Source organism: Eretmochelys imbricata, chromosome 3, assembly GCF_965152235.1.
Source record: "Eretmochelys imbricata isolate rEreImb1 chromosome 3, rEreImb1.hap1, whole genome shotgun sequence".
Taxonomy (NCBI): domain Eukaryota; kingdom Metazoa; phylum Chordata; order Testudines; family Cheloniidae; genus Eretmochelys; species Eretmochelys imbricata.
In genome coordinates, this window is record NC_135574.1 from 46,496,846 (window position 1) to 46,519,592 (window position 22,747).

At 42.1% G+C, this 22,747-nt stretch overlaps 1 protein-coding gene across 1 annotated transcript in view; it reads left to right on the plus strand.

Annotated features, from left to right (window-relative positions):
* MLIP (muscular LMNA interacting protein) overlaps positions 1–22,747 on the plus strand; it is a 169,608-nt gene that overhangs the window by 128,032 nt on the left and 18,829 nt on the right. The gene's annotated exons all lie outside the window — the stretch shown is intronic.

The window sequence follows — 22,747 nt, forward strand, 5'->3', positions numbered from 1 at the left end:
ATGTACAAAAATGTAACTGCATGCAAAAATAAAATAATGTAAAACTTCAGAACCTACAAGTCCATTCAGTCCCATTTCTTGTTCAGCCAATCGTGCAGACAAACAAGTGTGTTTACATTTGCAGGAGATAATGCTGTCCACTTCTTGTTCACAATGTCATCTGAAAGTGAGAACAGGTGTTCTCATGGCATTTTTTGCAGCTGGTGTTGCAAGATATTTACATGCCAGATGCGGTAGAGATTCATATGTCCCTTCATGCTTCAACCACAATTCCAGGGGACATGCATCCATGCTGATGACGGGTTCTGCTTGCTGTTAATCCAAAGCAGTGTGGATCGATGCATGTTCATTTTCATCATCAGAGTTAGATGCCACCAGGAGAAGGTCCATTTTCTTTTTTGGTGGTTCAGGTTCTGTAGTTTCCACATCGGAGTGTTGATCTTTTAAGACTTCTGAAAGCATGCTCCACACCTCATCCCTCTGAGATTTTGGAAGGCACTTCAGATTTTTAAACCTTGGGTTGAGTGCTGTAGCTATCTTTAGAAAGCTAACATTGGTACCTTCTCTGTGTTTTGTCAAATCCGCAGCGAAAGTGTTCTTAAAATGAACATGTGCTGAGTCATCATCCGAGTCTACTATAATATGAAATATATGGCAGAATGCAGGTAAAAGAGTTGGAGACATACAATTCTTCCCCTAGGAGTTCAGTCACAAATTTAATTAACACATTATTTTTTTAACAAATGTCATCTGCAGGGAAGCATGTCCTCTGGACGGGTGGCCAAAGCATGAAGGGGCATATGAATGTTTAGCATATCTGGCACGTAAATACCTTGAAATGCCAGCTACAAAAGTCCCATGCGAATGCTTGTTCTCACTTTATGGTGACATTGTAAATAAGATGTGGGCAGCATTATCCTGCGTAAATATAAACAAACTTGTTTGTCTTAGCGATTGGCTGAATAAGAAGAAGGACTGAGTGGACTTATAGGCTCCAATGTTTTGCATTGCTTTGTTTTCGAGTGCAATTATGTAACAAAAAAAATCTACCTTTGTGAATTGCACTTTCACGATAAGGAGATTGCACTACAGTACTTGTATGAGGTGAATTGAAAAATACTCTTCTTTTGTTTATCATTTTTACAGTGCAAATATTTGTAATAAAAATAATAATATAAAGTGAGCCATGTACACTTTGTATTCTGTGTTGCAATTGAAATCAATATATTCGAAAAAGTAGAAAAACATCCAAAATATTTAATAAATTTCAATTGGTATTCTATTTAACAATGTGATTAAAACTGCAATTAATCACGATTAATTTTTTAATCACAATTACTTTTTTTGAGTTAATCGTGTGAGTTAACTGCAATTAATTGACAGCTCTAATGTGTACATATGCTTGCTGCTGTTTATAGGCATATCTCAAATCAAAATAAGTACAGTTTAACATATAGAATCATTTCTATTGAATTTTTGTTTTATTTACAAAATTATTAAACAGTTTCCCAGATTTAAGCTACATGAGTCAAATGTTCATAAGCTTTCTGCTTTGAACTAACTTTCAGTAGGAGTTTTACTGTTGCATTCAATCGGAGCAAAGTTAGGCTAATGCTGAGCATATTTCAAAATCCTACCCTTTATATAGAATATATTTGTAGGCCTTCTGAGTCATCAATTTATGTGATGGCTGGTTGCATCTGGTTCCAAAAGTTATTTTGCACAATGTAGAGTCATACAATATCATTAATGCATTAATGCATTAATTAAATCATTAATTATCTTTGTTATATCGCTAAGTTGGGACATTTTTAGTTGTTTTTAAAAAATAATAAACCGAATTTTAGAGATACGTTCAGGATTCTCTGATCCTACATCACAGAAACCAAACTATATTTTGGTGTGCAATGTTTTGCAGATTGCTAAGTAATATACGTTTGCAGTAATATTACAGAAGTTTGGGGAAACTAACAAAACTGTATAATAATATGGGTGTTTGACAAAAGCCAAAATAAAACTAAAGCAAAACCAAATGATCAAAGTTCTCTTCTAACAAATAGACTACTGAATTCACCAGAAGGAAAAGGCTATATTTCATGATGAATGTTAAATCTGGCTTTCCCTATGTAAAAGAAAATTTCAGTTTATTTTAATGAATGATAAAATGAACATATTAATCATGACATATGGAATACCATAAGTCTACTGTAAAAGACTTGTAATTTTACAGGGATCTTTAATTGTGAAGTGTTTATTTTTTGAAATGGGGAAGGGGTTGGTGGTGGTACGTGTAAAGGAAACATAATTCAGGGATGTCATAGTATAGTGAATGAGTATCCGATCCTCAGCTGGTGTCAATTGCCATATCTCTACTGGAGTTCATGAATGAATCAGAAGAACACCACTTATCCAGTATGAATTTTCAGACAAATAGTCACTTGAGCCAAATTTGTAATTTTGGGGGCATTTACAGATATTTTCATGAAAATCCAGAGTTGGCTGACTACATATGAATAACTTTTACCCCTGTAATGTAGTGAACTGAATTTAGTACATTTTTTCAATAAAGTATTTGAGATTTTATTTTTAGATTTCAACCACTGCTACTTGTACAGATTCACAGGATTGCTCTTTGATGTAAGCAGCTCATATAGCTGTAAAACTTGACCATCTCACACTTTTATTTCTCCATGGCTGCTAGAATATGATTGAAATCCCATATTTATTTCCTCACATTTTTTCATGTGTGGTACTTCTCTTAATGTCCTTACCAGTGGAGCCTTTGATTCATTTCACTTTTTTACTTGCCGTCGCAATAGTTAAATAGCATTTTGCACAGTGATGTTGACGATTATTTTTGCTTGCTCAAATCTTTGACACACCATACAATTTCTTAGGGGAGACAGACAGAATCCTGCAACATTATGTCTGATGTAATTGAAAACAAAGATTTTTTACTGTCTCCATCTTTCCCCCTTTTTCATGGAAATTGGGGCTTTGGAAATCTTTAACTTCCTTTTAAAAAAAGTTCATATTTCTGTTCTTTCTCTTTTTTTAATTCCTTCCCTGTCCTTACAATATCACAGTCTCCGCACATTTCCCTTTCTGAGTCATGTTGCCAACATTCTCCTTCATATACATAAAACAAAGAGAGGAATTCCTTGACGTGATAAACTTAAGAGCAGATAGAGTAGCTGATGTTCTAAACAGTGCCAATTGTATTTACTCTTCTCTTCTGATTTTTCTTAGACATCTGCATTACCTTCTTCCCTTTCCTGTCATGCCTCCCCGTTTGACACTGAGCACTGGTGATCATGTGGGTGACATTCAGTTTGAGACCTAGTGATGCAGCCACCTGTATTTGGTGATCTTCAGCTCCACCATTCCCTGTGTGGATCTCATAATTTGCATGGCAGAGAGTAGTTTTTCACTTATTATGGGACAGGCAAAACTGCTCCATATGGAAAATATCTTTGTCCTTACAACAAAAATATTAAAATTTGCTTTTAAGTTCAGCATTTTTCATGCAGCTCTTCACATGTGTTTTTGCATTATTCATCTTCTACCTTTACCCAAGATTCGTCATTTGTAGGATCATATTATGTAAAGTAGGAAAATAATATTTTGTTGTGCTTTGAATGAAATTGCAATGTTGAAATGGTGTGCTGATCATTTTTTGAGGCTAAATTAAATGGAGTTCCTTAATTTGTTAAAATTCCTCTGGAAAAGATGTAGAATTATACAAATAGATGGAGCTCTTTTTATCAATGTTTTGGTCCTGCCTGTCTGCCTATGTGCCAATAAAATGTATATATTCGGGGAAAACATTGATTTTATTTTGGCTTTTTCTTGTAATGGCTCATACTGATTTTCTGTTTTTCTGAGGAGAAGTGTAGCTTTTAGCAGTGACCATTCACTGAAGTTATTATTATCACTTATCTATTTAATCAATGAATGTGCCATGAAGTTACCTTTCTCCTTCTGAAAATGCATTATATTTTCAGCAATAAAGGTAGATTTTAATATTTTTATGGGGCTGGTTAATTATGGAAACATTGAGGTTCAGTGCCTATATTTTCAGGGCCTTTAAGCATTTAAGAATGCTATATGCCCATTAAATGGATGAATAAGTTTTTGATGGTTCAAAAGAATACCATAATTTTTAGCATTTTCCTCATCATGGGAATAGACTTTGTTCTTTGACTGGTACATTTTAATGATGATTCTGCAAGGCTGCTTTAAAGGATATATTTGCTAGTGGAGAGTGTGCATTATTTACAGTAAATAATTTCTACAAATGCTAATGAATGACTGACTCAATTTGCATGAAAGTATCAAATGATAGATTTTGTGTCTTGTGGATGCTAAGACCTTTGTGGGTATAAGGAGTTGGTTAACACCATGTCTTATGCAGCTGTTCAAGTACTCCCTTTATTTTTTTCATCTATGGATATGTATTATTCACTTGCATGATTTAGAATTAGGGCTGTCGATTAATTGCAGTTAACTCATGTGACTAATTCAACAAAATTAATCATGATTAAAAAAGTTAATCACAATTAATCACAGCTTTAATTGCACTGTTAAACAATAGAATACCAATTGAAATTTATTAAATATTTGCAGATGTTTTCCTACATTTTCAAATATATTGATTTCAATTACAACGCAGAATACAAAGTGTACAGTGCTCCCTTTATATAATTTTTGATTACAAATGTTTGTACTGTAAAAATGATAAAAGAAATAGTATTTTTCAATTCACCTCATACAAGTACTGTAGTGTATTCTCTTTATCAAGAAAGTGCAACTTACAAATGTACATTTTTTGTTACATAATTGCACTCCAAAACAAAACAATGTAAAACTGTAGAGCCTACAAGTCCATTCAGTCCTACTTCTTGTTCAGCCAATTGCTAAGACAAACAAGTTTGTTTACATTTACGGGAGATAATGCTGCCTCTTTATTTACAATATCACCTGAAAGTGAGAACAGGTGTTCTTATGACTCTTTTGTAGCTGGCATTGCAAGGTATTTATGTGCCAGATATGCTAAACATTTGTATGCCCCTTTATGCTGTGGACACCATTCCAGAGAACATGCTTCCAATTAAATTTGTGACTGAACTTCTTGGGGGGAGAATTGTATGTCCCCTGCTCTGTTTTACTTGCATTCTGCCATATATTTCATGTTATAGCAGTCTTGAATGATGAGCTAGCACATGTTGTTGGTTTTAAGAACACTTTCACTGAAGATTTGACAAAATGCAAAGAAGTTACTAATGTGAAATTTCTAAAGCTACAGCACTCAATCCACGGTTTAAGAATCTGAAGTGCCTTCCAAAATTTGAGTGGGACGAGGTGTGGAGCTTGCTTTCAGAAGTCTAAAAAGACCAACACTCCGATGTGGAAACTACAGAACCCGAACCACCAAAAAAGAAAATTAACCATCTGCTGGTGGCATCTGACTCAGATGATGAAAATGAACATGCGTTGGTCCATACTGCTTTGGATCATTATCGAGCAGAACCTGTCATCAGCATGGACACGTCCTCTGGAATGGTGGTTGAAGCATGAAGGGACATATGAAGCTTTAGCACATCTGGCACATAAATATCTTGAGACACTGGCTATAGCAAAGCCATGCAAAAGCCTGTTCCTACTTTCAGGTGGTGAAGTAAACAAGAAGTGGGCAGCATTATCTCCCCTATATGTGAATACACTTGTTTGTCTGAGCGATGGGCTGAACAAGAAGTAGGACTGAGTGGACTTGTAGGCTCTAAAGTTTTACATTGTTTTGTTTTTGAACGCAGTTATTTTTGTACATAATTCTACATTTGTAAGTTCAACTTTCATGATAAAGAGATTGCACTACAGTTGTAATGGAGGAATTGAAAAATACTATTTCTTTTATCATTTTTACAGTACAAACATTTGTAATCAAAAATAAATATAAAGTGAGCACTGTACACTTTGTATTCTGTGTTGTAATTGAAATCAATATATTTGAAAATGTAGAAAACACCCAAAAATTTAAATAAATGGTGTTCTATTATTGTTTAACAGCACGATTAATTGTGTGATTAATTTTTTTAATCGCTTGACAGCCCTACTAGGAATGAAAACAGGATAGAGTCATTTTCCTTTCTTTTTTTTTCCCCATACAGCAACTATGAAGTGGAGCATGATCTCATAATAACATTAATCTGTGGAGATCCCCCACTGAAACGAACACCATAAAATAAAATTAAATTATTTTAAATTAGTTTGAAAATTTGAATGACTAATATAATTTTTGTACTACTCTTAATGTGCTGCCTTCCACTGGAGGATTGAATTCTGATGGTTTTTCTTTTGAAAATATAATGTACCAACAACAAATTGATAATGGGGTCCTAGAGAACTGTGAGCATTTGCAGCTCTTTATAAGTAAGACTATTAAGAATAAGAGTAGTCCTATTCTTTATCTTTAAAAGTAAACCCATTTGGAACAATGCAGAACCAGAGAGGAATGAAACTTAATTTGAAACAGAGCCAAGAGGAACATTTGTCCAAACTTTGTGTCACTGATGGAATAGGGATTCTTTTGAAGAACAGCAGCATGCAGTGTTGGTGAACACTGATATCTGTCAGGTGTCTATTTCCTTCTACCTTTCTGACTGTTTTTTTTTCTATTGGGTCCATTCCACTTGTTTTCTATACTCAGTATATCTATGGCCTTACATTATGTATGTGAATAGTATATTATCTCACCCTGGAGCTCATTGCTACAATTATAAAGAATCCTGTTATATGGCATCTCCAGGCACTATAAATGGGAGAGCTTTGTTGGCTAAATTGAGCTCCCAGCTCATTAACTAGACTGGAAATTGGGGAGAGAAGCAGAAGAGATTTGGATTTATCAAAGCAGAGGCAAAACATGATTGAGATTTTGCCAGAAAAGCATAGCCCCCTGCCCATCTCTAACCTTTATTAAAAATGTTTGGAGAATCATTTCAAGTGATCTTAAATGTGTCAGCTGCAAAGAGCTTGTAAAATCCATTTTCTGACTTATTGATAACTCTAAAAAGCTGAAAGCATTGAGGAGGGAAGTTTCATGTGCATGTACCTTCCCTAATGTAATTACTAAACATTCAGAATAAAATGGATGGAAAGTTTTTGTGTATGCTTTAAATTTATTATATTACCTAATATAAATGTGGTTAACTCTAACTTTTCTCTTGTGTAATAAATCAGTCACATTTAGAAATAAAAACATCACAGGATTTGTCAAATATTGTTTGTTTACTGAGCACTTCTGCTACCAAAGCATCCCGCCACAAAAAGTTACCAGACTATTTAGGCTTTGTATTCTGGCCCAAACTCAGGCCTTGGTTACACCGGTGCAATCATATTAACATCAATGGAGTAACCAAGAAGACAATTTGCCTTTCTGCACCAGGCTTCTTTTGTCCACTAATCAAACTCTTTATATGCTTTTCTTCTCTCTAGGACAATGCTCCCCTCCATCCTCTATATCCGACTAAATTGATCCCTCCAACTAAGTCCCCATTACATCCACAGTCCATCTGCCATGCTGACTGTCTAACCCCCGGGCCCTTCAGTCATTTGTCTTCCATCTTATGTGATGTTCATGAGAGTTCTTATAGGCCTTACAGTCGCAACGCTTTGTATAATAAGGTGAGCCTTCCGTGCTGCTGTTGTCTTGTGTTATGTCTGATGTAATTCAGCATTCTTCTGCTGCACTGGAAAATAAATTTTACAAGTGGATGGAGTTCAGTTGTGGCTTTAGACCACATCCCTACATTGGGAGAGGTGAGATGCCCAACAGATGCTCTGGGAGATGTTGTGCCACAGACAGACATAATATCTCCTGGAGCTTCAGAGGATAATGGCTATATCATGGCCCTTTCACATTGCAGAACTTGTGCTCCATTCCCCTCCCCCAAGAACTTATTTTGCCAGCCTTTGTGTGTGTGTGTGTGTGTGTGGTGGGAGGAAAGGTCAGATCCTGACTTCCCCTCTCCATCTCCTTTAAAGCTGCTAGTTCTACTGTAGGAGCAAGGCTCACACAATCCTTGCACCCCGGGACTATGACCCAAATCCTGTAAACATTTACTGGTGCTTAACTTCCCTTAATCAAGGAGTCCCATTAAAGTCCATGATCTTAAAGCTAACTAGTGAGTATTTGCTGCATTGGCACTTACGATTGTGCCCAGCTCCTGTTTTGAGGGCATTTATGTGGGAAGAAAGCCCCAGAACCTCAAAGGTATTTAGGTGCTTAACTCTCATTGAAATTGATGGCAGTTAAATGTCTAAATACCTCTGAATATCTAAGATGAAGCTTCTTACTCCCTCTCACCTTCTCATTTACTTTAATGGAATTAGACAAAATCTGGCCAAAAGGCTTAACCCAATATGACATGAAAGTTAATCTTATCTTTGCCCTGAGAAATGCAGTGTTCATTTCTTTAAAAGTGATTTGATGAAAAGATCCTTTGGGGGCTGTTTCTTTATGCTGTATCACAATTTCTTCTTCAGGGGAAATTAAAATCTTGAGATTCCCATAAACATTATTGGTGATTGTTTGTTCACTTAGTTAGATTTATACAAGCTTTAAAAAACCACAATATGAAAATGTGCTAATCTAAGTTTTGCTAAACTTTCCAGACATTTTTACTTACTCAGTAATTTACAGTGAGATATTTTCAAGGTTGCCCCTTCATAAGGGGACAATTTTAATGACTAGTTCATACAGCCAAAAGGATTTTGGAGGATTGGGCCAAAAGAAATCTGATGGTGTTCAACAAGGACAAGTGCAGAGTCCTGCACTTAGGAAGGAAGAATCCCAGGCACTGCTACAGGCTGTGGACTGACTGGCTAAGTGGCAGTTCTGCAGAAAAAGACCTGGGGATTACAGTGGACAAGAAGCTGGATATGAATCACCAGTGTGCCCTTGTTGCCAAGAAAGCTAATGGCATATTGGGCTGCATTAGTAGGAGCATTGCCAGCAGATTGAGGGAAGTGATTAGTTCCCTCTGTTCAGCACTCGTGAGGCCACATCTGGAGTATTGCATCCAGTTTTGGGCCCCACACTAAGAGAAGGATGTGGAAAAATTGGGAAAGCGTCCAGCGGAGGGCAACAAAAATGATTAGGGGACTGGAACACATGAGTTATGAGGAGAGGCTGAGGGAACTGGGATTGTTTAGTCTGTGGAAGAGAAGAATGAGGGGGGATTTGATAGCTGCTTTCAACAACCTGAAGGGGGTTCCAAAGAGCATGGAGCTAGGCTGTTCTCAGTGGTGGCAGATGGCAGAACAAGGAGCAATGGTCTCAAGTTGCAGTGGGGGAGGTCTAGGTTGGATATTAGGAAAAACTATTTCACTAGGAGGGTAGTGAAGCACTGGAATGGGTTACTTAGGGAGGTGGTGGAATCTCCATCCTTAGAGGTTTTTAAAGCCTGGCTTGACAAAGCCCTGGCTGGGATGATTTAGTTGGGGATTGGTCCTGCTTTGAGCAGGGGGTTGGACTAGATGACCTCCTGAGGTCTCTTCCAAGAGCAAGCAGCTTCATTGAGCACCTCCATTCTTGTTGGACACTTGCTATTATAGACTTCCTCGTTTCTCATTATTTCCTTCACTTAAGAACATAGTACAGAGTCTATTATTCCCCCTTAATTTCTATGGCAGATGGAATTTTCTAACTTAGCACAAAGATCCAAACTGCAATTGTTACCTAATTAACAAAAAAAAAAAAAAGAAAATTAGGCTTCATATTGCCTTTTAACACCTCATGAGTTCAAAGGATTTCAAAATAGAGCAAATGAGCAGGATTTAAAAATAGCTGTTGCCACCTGTTCGCATTTTACCTGTTTTGCCGCGAGCTTACTCTGCAGATAGTGTATAAAATTACAGAGCATAATGTGTTGTAACAGACAAGGATTTACTTTATACAAGATGGGCAGTAGCTATTAATGTAGAGCAACATTTTCAAAGTTTGGTGACCAAAGTTAGGTTTCTACATCTATTTTTAGGCAGCTGAATAAAAGTGGCCTAATTTTCAAAGGCGCTGAACACCGACAGCTCCTAGGGTACAACTATACGGCCCAAGCCAGTGAGCCTCTCTGCGTGGGTCAACAGACTTGGGCTAATGCAGTTCACACTACCCTGCTAAAAATAGCTGTGTAGACATTGCAGCTTGGGCTGGAGTTCAGACACTGAAGACTAGGATGGGGGGTGGCCTTCAGATCCCCTGCTCCAGCCTGAGCTGCAACTCCAAAGTGCTGTCTACACAGCCATTTTTAGTGTGGTAGCATGAGCCCAAGTTTGTTGACCAGGGCTGTAAGGCTAGCTGCTGTTGGTCTGGGCTATCTAGACATATTCTATATGACTTATTGGGATTTGTGGGTTCTCAGCCTTTCTGAAAATCAGGCCACTTGTAATTGAGTGCCTAATTATGGCTTTAGAAATGTAACGGTAGGTATCCAGGTTTGACAATATTGGGCATATGCTGTATTTAGAAATTTTCCTATTAGTGTCAGTTTCCTGAGTCACCAACACACATACATTACACTGTTTTATTTTTTACATTTTGAATTTAAATAAATCAGCATGTACCTAGCAACAGGTCATAGGAATATGGTAAAAATGTAAACTAAAAGGAAAATATCAAATCTACACTGAAAGGTATGATTTGAGAATCTGTCTAGACTGTCCGTCTTAGGTACGATCTAGGGATGGATCCTGGCCCCCCTGCAGGAGAATATCCCACAGGCATAAAGCTAGCAGACAAAGTAGAGCCAGCTTCTATGCCAGCTGCCTTAACCACCTTGGGTAGGGTGTGTGACGGACAAGGTGGAGAAGAGTTCTATTATACAAGTTTCCCAGGTCCCTTGTCTCAGGTCCCTTGTGGTGGCTCAGCTAAGGATACTTCTTGAACTAACTCCTTTGTGATAGGTTTCAGAGTGGTAGCTGTGTTAGTCTGTATCAGCAAAAACAACGAGGAGTCCTCTGATGAAGTGGGTTTTAGCCCACTTATGCCCAAATAAATGTGTTAGTCTCTAAGGTGCCACAAGGACTCCTCGTTGTTTTAACTCCTTTGTGTGACTCAAGGCTAAGTTGGGATAAGTTCTCCTCTAGTGTGTTCTAGAACTACCTGTCCAAAGAAGCAATCACTGAGTTATGTCTACACTATGAAATTAGGTCGATTTTATAGAAGTCAATTTTTAGAAATCAATTTTATACAGTCGATTGTGTATGTCCCCACTAAGCGCATTAAGGGTATGTCTACACTACGAAATTAAGTTGAATTTATAGAATTCGTTTTTTTAGAAATCGGTTTTATATATTCGAGTGTGTGTGTCCCCACAGAAAATGCTCTAAGTGCATTAAGTGCATTAACTCGGCGGAGTGCTTCCACAGTACCGAGGCTAGAGTCGACTTCCAGAGCGTTGCACTGTGGGTAGCTATCCCACAGTTCCCGCAGTCTACGCTGCCCATTGGAATTCTGGGTTCAGATCCCAATGCCTGATGGGGCTAAAACATTGTCGTGAGTGGTTCTGGATACATATCATCAGGCCCCCATTCCCTCCCTCCCTCCGTGAAAGCAAGGGCAGACAATCGTTTTGTGCCTTTTTTCCTGAGTTACCTGTGCAGATGCCATACCACGGCAAGCATGGAGCCCGCTCAGCTCACTGTCACCGTATGTCTCCTGGGTGCTGGCAGACGGGGTATGGCATTGCTACACAGTAGCAGCAACCCATTGCCTTGTGGCAGCAGACAGTGCAATAGGACTGGTAGCCGTCATCGTCATGTCCGAGGTGCTCCTGGCCACGTCGGCCAGGAGCGCCTGGGCAGACATGGGCGCAGGGACTAAATTTGGAGTGACTTGATCAAGTCATTCTCTTTAGTCCTGCAGTCAGTCCTACTGAACCATCTTATGGTGAGCAGGCAGGCGATACGGATTGCTAGCAGTCGTACTGTAGCATCTTCTGCCAGGCAGGCAAGAGATGAGGATGGCTGGCAGTCCTACTGCACCATCTTCCGCCGAGCAGCCATGAGATGTGGATGGCTTGCAGTCCTTCTGCACCATCTGCTGCCAACCAAAGATGTAAAAGATAGATGGAGTGGATCAAAACAAGAAATAGACCAGATTTGTTTTGTACTCATTTGCTTCCCCACCTCCCCCGTCTAGGGGACTCATTCCTCTAGGTCACACTGCAGTCACTCACAGGGAAGGTGCAGCGAGGTAAATCTAGCCATGTATCAATCAGAGGCCAGACTAACCTCCTTGTTCCAATAAGAACAATAACTTAGGTCCACCATTTCTTATTGGAACCCTCCGTGAAGTCCTGCCTGAAATACTCCTTGATGTAAAGCCACCCCCTTTGTTGATTTTAGCTCCCTGAAGCCAACCCTGTAAGCCATGTTGTCAGTCACCCCTCCCTCCGTCAGAGCAACGGCAGACAATCGTTCCGCGCCTTTTTTCTGTGCAGACGCCATACCAAGACAAGCATGGAGGCCGCTCAGCTCACTTTGGCAATTAGGAGCACATTAAACACCACATGCATTATCCAGCAGTATATGCAGCACCAGAACCTGGCAGAGCGATACCGGGCAAGGAGGTGACGTCAGCGTGGTCACGTGAGTGATCAGGACATGGACACAGATTTCTCTGAAAGCATGGGCCCTGCCAATGCATGCATCATGGTGCTAATGGGGCAGGTTCATGCTGTGGAATGCCAATTCTGGGCTCGGGAAACAAGCACAGACTGGTGGGACCACATAGTGTTGCAGGTCTGGGACGATTCCCAGTGGCTGCGAAACTTTCGCATGCGTAAGGGCACTTTCATGGAACTTTGTGACTTGCTTTCCACTGCCCTGAAGCGCATGAATACCAAGATGAGAGCAGTCCTCAGAGTTGAGAAGCGAGTGGTGATAGCCCTGTGGAAGCTTGCAATGCCAGACAGCTACCGGTCAGTTGGGAATCAATTTGGAGTGGGCAAATCTACTGTGGGGGCTGCTGTGATGCAAGTAGCCCACGCAATCAAAGATCTGCTGATATCAAGGGTAGCGACCCTGGGGTAGTGGAGGAGGGAAGGAAAATGCCACACAGCACTTTAAAAGTTGACAACTTTAAAATTTATGGAATGCCAGCGTTCTGTTTTTTGGGCAATCCTCTGTGGTGGAGTGGCTGGTTGGCCGGAGGCCCCCACACCGTGTTCTTGGGCGTCTAGGTGTGGAGGCTATGGAACTTGGGGAGGAGGGCGGCTGGTTACACAGGGGCTGTAGTGGCAGTCTGTGCTCCAGCTGCCTTTGCTGCAGCTCAACCATACACTGGAGCATACTGGTTTGGTCCTCCAGCAGCCTCAGCATTGAATCCTGCCTCCTCTCATCATGCTGCCGCCACATTTGAGCTTCAGCCCTGTCTTCAGCCTGCCACTTACTCTCTTCAGCCCTCCACCTCTCCTCCCGCATTTTGCCTCCCCCCACCGCATGGCTACCCCCTCAACCCTCCCCCCTCCCCGTGGCTAACAGCGGGGAACATTTCTGTTCAGCCATAGGCAAACAGCCCAGCAGGAACAGGCTCCTCTGAGCATCCCCGAAGAAAAGCACCCTATTTCAACCAGGTGACCATGAATGATATCTCACTTTCCTGAGGATAACACAGAGAGATAAAGAGCGGATGTTGTTTGAATGCCAGCAAACATACACTGCAATGCTTTGTTGTACAATGATTCCCGAATATGTGTTATTGGCCTGGAGTGGTAAAGTGTCCTACCATGGAGGATGCAATAAGGCTGCCCTCCCCAGAAACCTTTTGCAAAGGCTTTGGGAGTACATCCAGGAGAGCCGCGAATGCCAGGGCAAATTAATCCTTTCACATGCTTGCTTTTAAACCATGTATAGTATTTTAAAAGGTACACTCACTGGAGGTCCCTTCTCCGCCTGCCGGGTCCAGGAGGCAGCCTTGGGTGGGTTCGGGGGGTGCTGGCTCCAGGTCCAGGGTGAGAAACAGTTCCTGGCAGTTGGGAAAACCGGTTTCTCCGCTTGCTTGCTGTGAGCTATCTACCTCCTCCTCCTCATCATCTTCTTCATCCCCAAAACCTGCTTCCGTGTTGCCTCCATCTCCATTGAAGGAGTCAAACAACACGGCTGGAGTAGTGGTGGCTGAACCCCCTAAAATGGCATGCAGCTCATCATAGAAGCGGCATTTTTGGGGCTCTGACCCGGAGCGGCCGTTCGCCTCTCTGGTTTTCTGGTAGGCTTGCCTCAGTTCCTTAAGTTTCACGCAGCACTGCTTCAGGTCCCTGTTATGGCCTCTGTCCTTCATGCCCTGGGAGATTTTGACAAAGGTTTTGGCATTTCGAAAACTGGAACGGAGTTCTGATAGCACGGATTCCTCTCCCCGTACAGCGATCAGATCCCGTACCTCCCGTTCAGTCCATGCTGGAGCTCTTTTGCGATTCTGGGACTCCATCATGGTCACCTCTGCTGATGAGCTCTGCATGGTCACCTGCAGCTTGCCATGCTGGCCAAACAGGAAATGAGATTCAAAAGTTCGTGGTTCTTTTCCTGTCTACCTGGCCAGTGCATCTGAGTTGAGAGTGCTGTCCAGAGCGGTCACAATGGAGCACTCTGGGGTAGCTCCCGGAGGCCAATACCGTCGAATTGTGTCCACAGTACCCCAAATTCGACCCGGCAAGGCCGATTTAAGCACTAATCCACTTGTCAGGGGTGGAGTAAGGAAATCGATTTTAAGAGCCCTTTAAGTAGAAATAAAGGGCTTCCTCATGTGGACAGGTGCAGGTTTACATCGATTTAACGCTGCTAAATTCGACCTAAAGTCCTAGTGTAGACCAGGGCTAAGTCAGCGGAGTGCGTCCTCACTATCGTGGCTAGCATCGACTAACGGAGCGGTGCACTGTGGGAAGCTATCCCACAGTTCCCACAGTCTCCGCTGCCCACTGGAATTCTGGGTTAAGCTCCCAATGCCTGATGGGGCAAAAACATTGTCGCGGGTGGTTTTGGGTACATGTCGTCAGTCTCCCCTCCCTCTTTCCCTCCCTCCTTCCCTCTGCGAAAGCAACTGCAGACAATAATTTCACGCCTTTTTTCTGGGTTACCCATGCAGACGCCATAACACGGCAAGCATGGAGCCCACTCAGCTCACCGCTGCTGTTGCAAGCATTGTAAACACCTCACGCATTATACTGCAGTATGTGCAGAACCTGGCTAAGAGATGCCAGCACGAGGACGATTGTGAGGAGGACATGGACACAGATGTTCCTGAAAGCATGGGATGTGGCAATTAGGACATCATGGTGGCAGTGGGGCTGGCTGATACAGTGGAATACCGATTCTGGGTCCAGCAAACAAGGAAAGACTGGTGGGACCGCATAGTCTTGTAGGTATGGGATGATTCCCAGTGGCTGCTTTCGCATGCTTAAGGTCACTTTCCTGGAACTCTGTGAGTTGCTTTCCCCTGCCCTGAAGCACAGGAATACCAAGATGAGAGCTGCCCTGACAGGTGAGAAGTGAGTGGTGATAGCCCTGTGGAAGCTTGCAATGCCTAACTGCTACCAGTCAGTCAGGAATCAATTTGGAGTGGGCATATCTACTGTGGGGACTGCTGTGATTCAAGTAGCAAATGCAATCCCTGACATTCTACTATCAAGGGTAGTGACTCTGGGAAATGTGCAGGTCATAGTGGATGGCTTTGCTGCAATGGGATTCCCTAACTGTGGTGGAGCAATAGTCGGAACGCATATCCCTATCTTGGCACCGGACCACCTTGTCAACCAGTATATGAACTGCAAGGGGAATTTCTCAATGGTGCTGCAACAACTGGTGGATCACAAGGGACGTTTCACTGACATCAACATGGGATGGCCAGGAAAGGTGCATGACGCTCGCATTGTTAGGGACTCCGGGTTGTTTGAGCAGCTGCAAGAAGGGACTTACTTCCCAGACCAGAAAATTACTGTTGGGGATGTTGAAATGCCAATAGTTATCCTTGGAGACCCAGCCTACCCCTTGCTGCTATGGCTCATGAAGCCATACACAGGCAGCCTGGACAGTAGTAAGGAGCAGTTCAACTATAGGCTGAGCAAGTGCAGAATGGTGGTAGAATGTGCCTTTGGATGTTTAAAAGCTCTCTGGCGCTGTTTGCTGACAAGGTTAGACCTCAGCACAACCAATATTCCCACTGTTATTACTGCTTGCTGTGTGCTCCACAATATCTGAGAGTAATGGAGAGAGTAAGTTTATGGTGGGGTGGGAGAGGTTGAGGCAAATCGCCAGGCTGCCAATTTTGAACAGCCAGATACCAGGGCGATTAGAAGAGCACAAGTAGGTGCGCTGCACATCAGAGAGGCTTTGAAAACCAGTTTCATGACTGGCCAGGCTATGGTGTGACAGTTGTGTGTGTTTCTCCTTGCTGCAAACCCACCCGCTTTGTTGATTTTAATTCCCTGTAAGCCAACCACCCTTCCCCCTTCAATCACAGCTGGCAAAGGAAATAAAGTCACTATTGTTTTGAAACCATGCATTCTTTCTTTTTAATTAAAAAAAAGGGGAGATAACTGATAAGGTAGCCCAGGTGGGGTAGGGTGGGGTGGGGGAGGAGGGAAGGACAAGGCCACATTGCTTATGGTAGCCACACTACAAATCAAAACTGTTTGAATGACAGCCTTCTGGTGCTTGGGCCATCCTCTGGAGTGGAGTGGCTGGGTGCCTGGAGCCTCCCCCCCCCCGCATTCTTGGGCATCTGGGTGAGGAGGATATGGAATTTGGGGAGGACGGCAGGCGGTTGTACAGTAGATGCAGCGGCGGTCTGTGCTCTTGTTGGCTTTCCTGCAGCTCCACCAGACACCTGAGCATGTCCATTTGCTCCCCCATTAGTCTCAGCATTGCATCCTGCTTCTTCTAATCGTGCTCACTTAATGCTTTCCTGGACTCTGCCACTGAATGCCTCCGTGCATTCAGCTGTGCCCTATCAGAGTGGGAGGACTGCATGAGCTCGGAAAACATGTCATCGCAAGTGCGTTATTTCTTTTTTGTTTTTACCTTCTAATCTGCGATAACCTCAGGGACGGAGATGATAGGGGGAGCATAGAAACATTTGCACCTGCAGGGGATAAAAAGGGAGAGTAAAATTTAAGATGATACATTTCTGAGAATAAAAGGAAGACTCTTTCACAGTGAATCAAGCAATTCACAGCAAACAGCACATGTGCTTTAGGTACAAGGTCGCATTTTGCCTTGTATATTGAGCGCCTGCCGGTATGGTGACACATCACACACAGTTGGGCAACAGAATTCGGTTTCCAGGCAGCTATGGTAAGCCAAAGGGTATGCGGGATTGGCTTCTAACACCTTCGTAACATGTGGGAATGGTTTCAAACTACAGCACCATCCTTTCCCATAGCAAGCAATGCTGGTTGGGTTTCACATTTAAAAGGAGGGACTGCAGTTTTCAGGTGGATGTGCAGCACACACCTCCCCCCACCCCACTGTGTGGCTATTCTCTGGGACGATCCCTTCACCCCTCGCCTTGCAGTGTGGCTATTCTCTGGGATGATCCCTTCACCCCTCCCCCGCCGCGTGGCTATTTTCCGGGATGATCTCTTTCAGCCAAGCACAAACAACCCAGCATGAATGGGGTCCTTTTACTGTTCCCTTACCAAAATTCCCCTATTTCAGCCAGGTGACCATGAATGATATCACTCTCCTGAGGCTAACACAGAAGGATAAAGACCGAATGTTGCTTGAATGCGACCAAAACCCAGGACCATTCGCTGCCATGCTTTGTGCTGCAATGATTCCAGACTACTTGCTACTGGCTTGGCATGGTAAAGTGTCCTACCATTGAGGATGAAATAAGGCAGCCCTCCCCAGAAACCTTCTGCAAAGGTTTTCAGAGTACCTCCAGGAGAGCTTCCTGGAGATGTCCCTGGAGGATTCCCGCTCCATCCCCAGACACGTTAACAGGCTTTTCCAGTAGCTGTACTGGCCAGAATGCATCCCAAGTCTTTAGGGCAAATCAAACATCAAACACTCTTGCTTTTAAACCCTGTACTGTAAGTTACAAATGTGCACTCACCAGAGGTGCCTTCTCCGGCTTCAGGGTCGGGGATCCCGCCTTGGGAGGGTATTGGCTCCAGGGCGGTGAAAAGGTCCTGGCTGCTGGGGAGAACAGATTCACCGCTTGTCTGCTGCGCATGCGCATTCTCCTCCTCCTCCTCCTCTTCCTCATCCACAAAATCCTCCTCCGTGTTGCGTGAGACTCCCCCCTTGCAGGTGTCCACGGACAGTGGTGGGGTAGTGGTAGGGTTCCCCCCCAGAATGCCATGCAGCTGATCATAGAAACGGCATGTCTGGGGCTCTGACCCAGAGCAACTGTTTGCCTCCTTTGTCTTTTGGTAGGCTTGCCTGAGCTCCTTGACTTTCACACGGCACTGCAGTGTGTCCCTGTTGTAGCCGCTGTCCATCATGTCCTGTGCAATTTTGGCATATATATTAGCATTTCTTCTTTTTGATCAGAGTTCTGCTTGCACAGATTCTTCTCCCCATACAGCAATCGGATCCAGTGTCTCTCGTTCACTCCATGCTGGACCTCGTTTATGATTCTGGGGGGACTGCACGGTCACCTGTGCTGCTGAGCTCACCATGCTGACCAAACAGGAAATGAAATTCAAAAGTTCCCAGGGCTTTTCCTGTGTACCTGGCTAGTGCATCAGAGTTGAATGTGCTGTCCAGAGCAGTCACATTAGAGCACTCTGGGATAGCTTCTGGAGGCCAATAACGTTGATTTGCGTCTGCACTACCCCAAATTTGATCCAGCAAGGTCGATTTTAGCGCTACTCCCCTCGCCGGGGAGGAACAGAAGTCGATTTTAAGAGCCCTTTAGGTCAACGGAACGGGGTTGCTTGTGTAGACGCATTCATTTTAAAAATGACCTAACGTGGCTAAATTCGACCTAACCCTGTAGTGTAGACCAGGGCTTAGTATTAAGAAATAGCTTCTCTAAACTCTGGCCATTTGTGCCATTTTGATTAGTTTGTATGTGCATAGCTGAAATCCCCCATTATTATCATTTTGTTTGTCTTTGTTGCGCAGGATCTCTCTTGAAATCTGTGCACCCAATATCCTAGTCTTGATCTGAAGGGCCGGTACTATAGCCCTATTTGCATATTTACATTCTTACAGCTTGGGATTTGTGTCCACGCACATTCAACTGAGTGGTGCTCTATAGTCAGAATTTTTATCTCACTAGGTTCTAAGCAATTTTTTAGCTACAGTGCTCCATACTTGTAACAACATCTCTTTGGCTGAATCATTTCTTCCTATATAGTTGAAAGTCCAGATGTTACAGTATTCCATTGATTTCTTTCATTCCACCATGTTTCAGTAATGCCTATTATATCAAAGTCCTCTTCCACTGCCGGAATGCAAGTTCATCTATTTTTGCTTATAAGTTTCTCACATTGTTATATAGACATGAGTTTTATTAACCTGCCTAGAAAACACTGACAAAGGCAAAATGAAATGTGAATTTTTCTGTATTAATCTCTGGTACCAGACAGCTTTAGATGACTACAGAAAAATTAATATCACTTGAATGTTTACCTCATAAATCAATAAATCTCAATGTTCACATCATAAGTGGTCAATATTTCCTTATTATATTTTTCAAAATAATGAGCATCCCCTCCTGGACCTCACCCAGATAGCATTTATGTGTGCTTTAAGGAGACATATTTTAGTTTGTTAAAATGTGCAGGTCTAGTAAAGACGGGACAGTAAAATATAGTAATAATAGTATCAGCTGCAGAACCAGAAGTATAACAAACTAGCTATTTCAAATTGAAAAAAAAAATCTTGAAATAGTAATAAATACTGAAAGTTGAAAATTATTCTCCATGGTATATATCCTGTAGTATTGACTCAGGCAAAACTCCTGTCAATTTAAAGATTTTACACCAGCATAGTTTTTCTTAAGCAGAGTATTCTTTTCTAAGCCCTTTCAGTCAACAGTTATTGTTATTTTAAATCTCTAGAAATCCATCACAAGAGCTAACAATACCTGCAGTGGTTCGTTTGTAGTACAATAGTTAAAATATTCGGCTACTCTATGGCTAAACATCCTTTAGGCCCTCATCCTGTAAACGCTTCTGTATGTTTTTTAACACCTGAATAATTGCATTGTAGTCAGAGATTACTCACCTGCCTAAAGGTAACCATATACGTTACCGTTCGCAGGATTGGGGCCTAAATTTCTACATTGCTTGGCCACAGTGATGATGTGGAATATTGCTGCTGCTCTACCAAAGGCATTTCAGCAGTGCCTGTCATTGCAAAATCAAAATGCTGAACACAGTAAATTAGAAATATATGGTCATTGTTCACGGACAGTTTTGTTGTGGGTTGTGCTACTTGTCTGTGCCCAAGCTCCAGAAACCTGATCTAACTCCCACTGAAGTCAATGGTACTTTTTCCATTGAATTTATCAGCTTTTGGATGAGACTGTACTTGCTTGCCTCTGTTATAAAGTATTTTGTGTCTGTGAATAACAGAGAGCGAGATTTTTGTTGCATCGATAAAATTCTGGCAAAAAGTTGGCTCTTGCAGCATATTCTAAAGATAGTCAGATGCTGGCTCGGTTAATCTCTTCTACTGCAATCTAGCTTTATTTAAATTAACTTGACCACCGAATACTGAAGAGCAGGTCAGTATCAAAAGGAAGAATTTCTAGACTCATATATGTTGCACTTTGTTTCAACAGATTCTCCATTAGAGGGGGAAAAAGAAAAGGAGTACTTGTGGCACCTTAGAGACTAACAAATTTATTTGAGCATAAGCTTAGTACTCCTTTTAGTACACAAGTACTCCTTTTCTTTTTGCGGATACAGACTAACCCGGCTGCTACTCTGAAACCTGTCATTAGAGGGAAAGACTCACTACCAGAAGCTCCTGGAAACATTTAGAAATATACTGTGAACAAACAATTGAAAGTATACAGCATATTTCAGTGAATGTAATTGCCATTCTTCACTCTGAACATTTATTTTAAAATTATCTTAAAGAAATTCCCTTTTAAGTTAGCTTTATGAAAAACAGGATGATCACCTTTCTGTGGATTAGTATCTGTCCACTAGGTTTTTGTGAGCTTTAGAGTGTTTATCACTTTCTTTGTATATTCAGGGCACATGCAGACAGCAGGTGTTTTAAGATGAAATACATTAGCAAAAAGATACAGGGATTAATTAGACAGGCATGAGGCCATGTTAATTCTGTTTTAGGCTCTGATCCTGTAACTGGATTTTCACAGGCAGATATATCTCTGCACCCACGTGGATCCAACAGCAGGACAGGGGCTTAGTTGATAGCCAGACACAAAGGTAATATGGATTTAGTTATTATTCATACAATATAATAATAGATCATGAGTTTTTAGGCTGATAAATTCATAACCGATTTTACTGGGTTTTTTTGGCTCTAATGCCAGGAAATTGCAGAGGCTGTATTTGTCACAGACTGGTGCAAGTGGTGGAAAGAGTCTTTGCTCCTTCATCCCATCCCTGTGCAACTAGTCCTACATAAAGACAAGTTTCCCACATTAGATAAATAGATTCTGATCTAGATGGACTCCGAGCCCTCTAGCGTTGTTGCTCTTATCACTGCTCCAGGGTCTTAAATGGGACCTCAAGTAAGATAAGGTTACTGCTACCCCTCCTCCTTATAATGTCTGCTTCTCTTTTCTTCTTCTTTCCCTCCTAAGTGATATCAGGGCTGGATTAAGGCACCAGCACTTTAGGCATGTGCATAGGTCTCCAAATCCATCAGATTTTATATCAGAATTTCAGCTTTCATTTAACTGCCCCCCACCACGTTTCTGGTCCTTGTGATTGTGGGGGAAAAAGGTCATATGTGCGACCTGAGTGTAACCAATGCAGTGACGCCTGGACAGAGCCTGAAACAGCTCTGGAAGTACAAGCTGTCCTTTTTCACTGCTCTGGGGGTCTGCACCAACCAAGAGAGGACTCTGTGCATGGCTGGAGAAGAATAATGAGCTGGCTCAGCCCACCCATATAAGAAGATTCAATCCAGTTACTAGACCAAGGAATGGAGAATCCCATACTGCCACCCAGGCCTCTCTGGGTGGGAGTGGAATATCTACTCTATTGCTTCTGGAAGGAAAAAGGGGGCCAATTCTGCTGCCCCTGTACCTCTAGAGAAGGCTGTGGGAGTAGAGTCATCGATGGCCGCATGTCCTGATGAGCATAGGACACTAGATTGCCTTTATTCAGTCCAGGGTGACACCCCATTTTTTAGTACAAGAGAGGTAATCCTCTGCTATACAAAGTAACTGGTGAGGAGTCAAGAAGCAAAGGGGAGATGCTACCAGATCAACATTTTGCTGCTGATTGTCTTTTATTCGTGAAAACTCTCCTCCTGCAGATCCTCCCTTGGGTTCCACTGTGATTTTACATCCTCTAAAATTATTTCTACTTCTGATATATCATACATGAGTCAATCCACTATTTACCAGGTCCCACGTTAAAAAGGGATTCCATTAGTAATTCTGGCAACAGACTCATTCTGCTCCGATTCATTTGGAAACAATACTGGATTAAATTAATTGGCCAGTGGCGATAGAGATTCTTAGAGGTTGACAAATCAGTAGTAAGGAGGAGAAAGTGATGAAATATCAATTGGAGTGTGTGTGTGAGGCAGGGGAGATTTA